Consider the following 8,108-nt stretch of genomic DNA (forward strand, 5'->3'; position numbering starts at 1 on the left):
AGATATTTCCTTTAAGTCTAAGTCTTGTTCTTGGACTAGGTGAGCCATTGCCAGTAATTGCAAACCTAAACCAGTTTATTTCTCTAGCGCTAATTCACCACCCGTCATCTCAAGGCACTTTCCAGTTCACCAGATCATCCAGTCAGATTGATTCATAGTTTTATATCTAAGGAAAACCAGCTGATTGCATTGACTCATTGACTCTTCAGCAATCCCTCACACTAAGCATGCTTCTAGCGAGAGTAGAGAGGAAAAACTGCCTTTTAACAGGAAGAAACCTCCAGCAGAACCAGGCTCAGTATGAGCAGCCATCTGCTGAGGCCCACTGGGGTTCAAGGAGACAGAAGCACAGATTAAAAAAAGCAGCTGTAAAAGGCGGCCCCGTCCAGGAAACACACAGCCAGGCAGACGAGCTCTGAGCCAAGTCCCATGTCAAAGGATGAAGCCGTCCAGTCACAGTCAGCGAAACAGGACTACACTGAAAAACAGGCCAAGCTCCAACATCTATAAACAAAGGTGTTGATGGCAGCAGCACAGCTGATATTTCTCTCCAGGATGGAGTCACAGCCAAACAGGAACAGACCAGATGAAGCTACTATGAGAAAAAGCAGAGAGAGCAGAACGTTAGAGATTGAACTAACAGATTCTGCAGAGTGGGAGAATAGAGATAGAATGAAGCAGAATGATGAAAAAGGGGTCCCTATGTCCTCCAGCAGTCTAAGCCTATAGCAGCAGAACTATAGAGATAGCTCAGGATAACCTGAGCCACCCTAACTATAAGCTTTATCAAAAAGGAAAGTTTTAAGCCTAGCCTTAAAAGTAGACAGGGTGTCTGCCTCACGGACTAAAACTGGTAGTTGGTTCCACAGGAGAGGAGCCTGATAACTAAAAGATCTGCCTCCCATTCTACTTTTAGAAATTCTAGGAACCACTAGTAAACCTGCAGATTGAGAGCGAAGTGCTCTGTTAGGAACATAAGGAACAATCAGATCTCTGATATCAGATGGAGCTTGGCCATTTAAGGCTTTATATGTGAGAAGGAGGATTTTAAATTCTATTCTGGATTTAACAGGAAGCCAATGAAGAGAAGCCAGGATAGGAGAGATATGATCTCTCTTTTTCATTTTCATCAGAACTCTGGCTGCAGCATTTTGGATCAGCTGAAGGCTTTTAACTACAGTTTGTGGACTTCCTGATAGTAAAGAATTACAATAGTCCAGCCTTGAAGTAACAAATGCATGGACTAGTTTCTCAGCATCACCCCTGGACAGGAGATTTCTAATGTTTGCAATATTCCTCTGATGAAAGAAGGAAACTCTAGAAACCTCTTTGATATGGGATTTAAATGACAGGTCCTGATCAAAAACAACACCAATATTTTTTACTTTATTATCTGAAATCAGTTTAATCCCATCCAAATGAAGTGACTGGCTAATCAGTTTCTTTTTCAGAGACTCTGGTCCAAAGACTATAACTTCTGTTTTGTCTGCATTCAGAAGCAGAAAGTTAAGAGTCATCCAGGTTTTAATGTCTTCAGACATGCCTGTAATCTATGTAATGGGTTAGCTTCATCTGGATTATAGACAGATATAGCTGAGTATCATCAGCATAACAGTGGAAATTAATCCCAATTCAAGGAAGCTGTTGCTGGTAAAGTTTTTGTGGACATTTCCTTGATTTCAGGGGAAACAATTTCTTTCACCAGTGACCAGTTTGATTTGGACAGCTATTTTCCCTTTAATTCATTTGTCTTAGTTGGAAAAATGAATAATACACTCACCGGCCACTTTATTAGGTACACCTGTCCAACTGCTCGTTAACACTTAATTTCTAAGCAGCCAATCACATGGCGGCAACTCAGTGCATTTAGGCATGTAGACATGGTCAAGACAATCTCCTGCAGTTCAAAGCGAGCATCAGTATGGGGAAGAAAGGTGATTTGAGTGACTTTGAACGTGGCATGATTGTTGGTGCCAGAAGGGCTGGTCTGAGTATTTCAGAAACTGCTGATCTACTGGGATTTTCACGCACAACCATCTCTAGGGTTTACAGAGAATGGTCCGAAAAAGAAAAAACATCCAGTGAGCGGCAGTTCTGTGAGCGGAAATGCCTTGTTGATGCCAGAGGTCAGAGGAGAATGGCCAGACTGGTTGGAGCTGATAGAAGGGCAACAGTGACTCAAATAACCACCCGTTACAACCAAGGTGGGCAGAAGAGCATCTCTGAACGCACAGTACGTCGAACTTTGAGGCAGATGGGCTACAGCAGCAGAAGACCACACCGGGTGCCACTCCTTTCAGCTAAGAACAGGAAACTGAGGCTACAATTTGCACAAGCTCATCGAAATTGGACAATAGAAGATTGGAAAAACGTTGCCTGGTCTGATGAGTCTCGATTTCTGCTGCGACATTCGGATGGTAGGGTCAGAATTTGGTGTCGACAACATGAAAGCATGGATCCCTCCTGCCTTGTATCAACGGTTCAGGCTGGTGGTGGTGGTGTCATGGTGTGGGGAATATTTTCTTGGCACTCTTTGGGCCCCTTGGTACCAATTGAGCATCGTTGCAACGCCACAGCCTACCTGAGTATTGTTGCTGACCATGTCCATCCCTTTATGACCACAATGTACCCAACTTCTGATGGCTACTTTCAGCAGGATAATGCGCCATGTCATAAAGCTGGAATCATCTCAGACTGGTTTCTTGAACATGACAATGAGTTCACTGTACTCAAATGGCCTCCACAGTCACCAGATCTCAATCCAATAGAGCATCTTTGGGATGTGGTGGAACGGGAGATTCGCATCATGGATGTGCAGCTGACTGCGGCAACTGTGTGATGCCATCATGTCAATATGGACCAAACTCCCTGAAGAATGCTTCCAGCACCTTGTTGAATCTATGCCACGAAGAATTGAGGCAGTTCTGAAGGCAAAAGGGGGTCCAACCCGTTACTAGCATGGGGTACCTAATAAAGTGGCCGGTGAGTGTATATTACCAGGGGTTATTTATGTCTTTAAATTTCCTGATCCGATCCTACACATAAACAATAAAAAAAATCTAAAACAGAAAAACCTTCACAGCACTGTTGGGAAGGCGGAACACAAAGACAATAAAAATAGTTGAAAATTCAAACTGCTGCACAACTTCAGCCCCAAAAAGTCTCTGTTGTTCTCGGTTTGAAAATAACTGGTTGGTAACCGAAACATTTGTCGGCTGTAGTTTGGTTTTGTCTCAACGTGATGACGGCGCTGGGACCTGATGATGGCGAGAACATCTGGCTTTTGTGCAGAGCTGAAAGTACACACATATATTATGCATGATGTTCTGTGCATCTGCCAAAACAGGCAGCCTGAGCATCCCTCAATCAGCACAAACACTATTGAACGTGATGGTGATCACACACAGCGGCAATAATGCTGTTTCTTTAGATGATAATGTCACTTAGTTTGGAAGGAAACCCACTTCTTAGCTCGATAAATATTGCTGCATTTAGAAGTGAGAAACAGTCTCCAGGAAAACAGATGGATTGCCGGCGGTGTTGCAGGCAACACCTGAAATCTGTCAATAATTACACCGTGCTTGGCATCGAAGGTAAATTAGCAGGAAAAAAAATCATCTCTCCTGACATTTTAAACACCTTGCGTATCTGTGGAAAATTAACTTTTGTGTTACTCTCTGTTTTACTCTCCTGCTTTGTTGAGCAATTATACTAAAGACATGTTCACTTGCCCGGAGCGATGCTAGAACTGTTGCTATCAATTACCTGCCACTCAGGGAAAAAGGACAAAAAAAAACAAAACTTAAGCCTAACCAGTTTGTCAAGTGCTTTGAATCGAAGACTCATTTTTTCTTTGTTACATGCATGGCAGCCACCAAAATGTTGAGCAGGAAATCCTTTGGGGGGTGTGGGTTAGCGAGGCTCTACTCGCCATCTGCTTTAGGCCTGAGGAGACGACAGGAACTCTGCCATCTTTGGAAATCCTGAATAAACAGAACCGAAGATTTCCTCAAACAGCTGAGTGATTTTCATTGGAAAGCCCAGGATAAATTTTTAATTCCAAATTAAAAACAGATTATGACTACCAAAATGGTGGATTTTGAGTTTACACAAAAAAGGTTTATTTTCCTGACGTTGCAAACATACCGTATAATCATGTGACTGTAAAGCTCAAATATTTAAAACCATCCGAACTTTGAATTCCCCGAATGGCTACCACATTTCTACTGTAATTACTCTGTATTATATTGGCTTTATGTGCTCAATAATATGTAAGTATCCATTTTATAATTAATCACATTGTCTAAATTCCCACATAGAGCAATGGATTTAAATAAATAGCAACAGATACGGTAAAAAGATTCTGAAGACAAAGGCTGTGTCCGGTTGTCCGGCATAATCACTATATATAAGTTACACCATTTTAGATGAGCGTACGAACGTCTAGTGGATGAAAAAGTAGTGCACTTGAAATTTCCCACAATGCACCTTCAAAAGTAGCGATAATCCATGGTCACTAGACGAGCAGATATATCCCAGAATGCTTTGCGAGGAGAACTCTCCTCTCAAAGCATCATGGGATTATTTGTCACAGCGGCCCGCTGTTGCTACCGCTGATCTCTATCCACTGGATTGCTGATAGGCCGTTGGTAGTATGCGGTGCTGTGAAGTCATCAGCCGCCATATTGGTACTCCCTAGTAGGAGGAAAGGAGGAAAAGGTGCATTAAGAATAAACAATATATATACAGTATATCAAGATAAATAAGGATTAAGGTGCAAGTGTACATGTATCACACACAATGAAAAACTAAATAAAAATAAGGAATAAAAAAAATACAAGGGAGTAGCACAGAGATTTGAGATGACATATATACAATCCGGATGGCTTATAAACAGGTGGATTTACCTTTACATTAGTTTAGTAGGTAAGGAACAACGGTGAGGTAGTGGTATGACTATTATATTCACATATATTGCACATGCAGCATATTGCACAGTCAATAAATAAAAAAAAACTATAATATAGTTGCACAGTGGTTTTTACAGGAGTTATTGTTGTTATAGTGCATTATTAGAGAGTCTGGTGGCAGCAGGAATGAATGACCTGCGGTAGCGCTCCTTACAGACAGGGTGTCTAAGTCTTTGACTAAAGGAGCTGCTCAGCTCCTCTACAGTCTGGTGTTTGGACAGCATCCTCCTCTCTGTTGGGATCTGGGGATGTACCACCTTCCTCCAGCAGAGTGCGCCGTGGGTCTCCTGGGCTGGAGCCCTCCAGCACACCTGAGACACATCTACTCATCAGGAGACCTTCCCTTTATAACCAGCTGCCAGACCTTCCTTCGACGCCGCAGTGTTGACCTTAGTTTGGTTAGCAACCTGAGCCTCTGTTACCTGAAAGAATCTAAGTTGTCTCTAAGTGAGATACTGGTTCTAACCTTCCTCTGTCTTTGCTCACAGGAAACCTGTCTCAAGCCTGAAGCTTTGGGTGAGCTTACCCTGCCTTCCAGCCATGGTGAGCCAAACCTGAAGATTCCTATTTGGATTTCCCCAGCTGCTCTCTGTGAAGAGCTGGAAACTCTGATCAAGGTCTGCCATTCAAAGTCAGAAGATAGACGCTGCAGCTGCTTGTGTACTCTGCTGACCCAACGGTTCCCTCTCTCACAAGAGAAGCCTGGACCCCTTCAAGGTAGAATCAGAATTATCTAAAAGGACTCATTTATCATCTGCCTGCCCAGCTAATCAAACTATCATCTCTGCAGACTTCAGTGAACCCAACCCGGACCTGTTCCAGATCCAGTTCATGTTTTTGTGTGTCAACATCTTAAATAAACTCTGTTAAACTTTTACCCAGCCTCCGTTGTGTCCTGCATGTGGGTTTGATATAAAACCAATCATGACACTCTCAGCCACTTCCTCTATTGAGTCCAGAGGGCAGCCCAGTACAGAAGTGGCCTTCCTCACCAGCTTGTTCAGTCTCTTTCTGTCCCGCTCTGAGCTGCCAGGGGCCCAGCAGACGACAGCGTAGAGGAGGGCTGAGGCCACCACAGAGACATAGAAGGTTTTAAGCAGGGGCCTGCTGACTCCAAAGGCCCTCAGCCTCCTCAGGAGGTGGAGGCGGCTCTGGCCCTTTTTATACAGAGCGTCAGTGTTCTGAGGCCAGTCCAGTTTATTGTTGACGTGAACACCCAGGTATTTGAAACTCTCCACAGTTATGTCCTGTCCCTGGATGTTCACGGGGGGGGGTAGGGGGGGGTGTTCTTCTCCTGAAGTCGCTCACCATCTCTTTGGTCTTACTGGTGTTCAAAGACAGATGGTTTCTCTCACACCAGTCCACAAAGTCCATGATGATCTGTCCTCATGATCATCTGTCCGAACGGTCAGTTAGCTTAGTTTACTATATAGTCTCCGCTCTATATAGTGATGGGGGGGGATTTAGAGGTTAGGGTAGACATTCAGACACCGCAAATAGGTGTGTAAATCACACCCTTCATGGCGATTCGATTCAGTATCGATTTCCTGATCCAACGATTCGATTATTTTCGATAATCAAGAATACACCACGATTCGATTCGATTAATCGATTAATTTAAAATAATTTTTTTTTTTAGACCTTACAGGCTAAACAAAGTTTCAAGTTTGAAATAAATCAATGAAAGCTGTAATATCGTTATGCATTTTTTTTTTAGAAACAACAGCAAATAACAGAAGTAGAAAAGTTGCATCAAAAAATCCTGCAGAAAATCAGTGCAATGAGTGCAATGCAATACCTCAGCTCCAGACGTCCCGCCCCCTCCACAGACGCTCCGCTGCTCCTCTCCCAGATTGTAGCTGACCGCAGACAGTTCCGCAGACAGGAGGCCGGCTTGTTTTGTTTTTATGACCGAAATTGCGGAAAACAACTCGTGAAGTTTGACCCGCTAGAAGAGCGAGGTGCGCGAGAACGCTGGGACCCTTTTTCCACCTGGATCTCCGCTCTTTTTGGCCCTCATGTCCCTCCGCCGTCGGACTAAACTCGCCCCCACTTCCTCGCCACCTCGGCCGTATGCGCTACAGCGTGTAGCGCAGACCACGCTTCAATATTGAGCATAAATCAAAAATGTCTGTGTCAAGCTCACTGCAACACACTGCTGTAAGAGGATAACCAGGAAGCGAGGTAGGAGGACAAAATAGGTTTAGCGCCACCGCAGCACGGGAGGGAGAATTACGCCCAGGAGCAAATGGATAAAAATAGACCGGAGGAAAAAAAAAAAAAACATGAATCAATTCTCTTGCGGACGTGTCGATGCATCGATACAAAACCATTATTATTTACACCCCTAACTGCGAATAAAAGACAACAGACTCAAAACCGAAACCGTACTCTAAACAAACCTGAGAGTAATCTGAAAGTACATATACTTGTTATACTACTTGGATTTGTATAATTTTGTTTTTTTTCTGTACTTCACATCAAAAATTGTTCAATTTTGATCTTCAGACAGTTTGATTTCAAGAAAAAGCGCTAATGTTAGAATGTCAGCTAAGCTTGCCAGTTTAAACTCATATAACACAAGCGTCTCCTGCACATAATGGGCAAAGGCAGGCAGATGCTTTCCTCTAAATTTCATATGGCAAACTAAATGATCAGCCCAAGCTGGAGTCGGCAATCGGAGAGACTGCGGACTCCACCCGACAGTGTGAACCTTCAAGATGGATTCTAAATAGACCCAATAAATTCAGCAGACTGAGTAATGCGCCTCGCTCTCGGCTCGCGCAGCTAAAACCTGTCTCTCCACATGATGCAGCAAAACCTCTAGCCTTACGTGTCACCTCTCTCTGCTGTCAGCCTGGGCGAGCGTTCGCTCAACATGTCACACCATCCGCACTTCTGTTCTCACAGGAAAGTTTCTCTGCTCCACGCCGCCTAGCTGCGAGAGTGATAATTGGATAATGAGTAAATAAACAGCTGGAGTCTCCGCGCTTTAGCTCCTCCAGTAAAAGCCGCTTAAACGAAGGACTGGAACATGAGTAACACTGTGACAAATATACACACATACACACGCCGTCATCTCCGCCGCTTCCAACACTACTGAGGCAAACTTGTCATGGAGGGAGCAGCTATTTGGGG

This window comes from Cyprinodon tularosa, unplaced genomic scaffold (assembly GCF_016077235.1).
Source record: "Cyprinodon tularosa strain WSP-4 unplaced genomic scaffold, ASM1607723v1 ctg532, whole genome shotgun sequence".
NCBI lineage: Eukaryota > Metazoa > Chordata > Actinopteri > Cyprinodontiformes > Cyprinodontidae > Cyprinodon > Cyprinodon tularosa.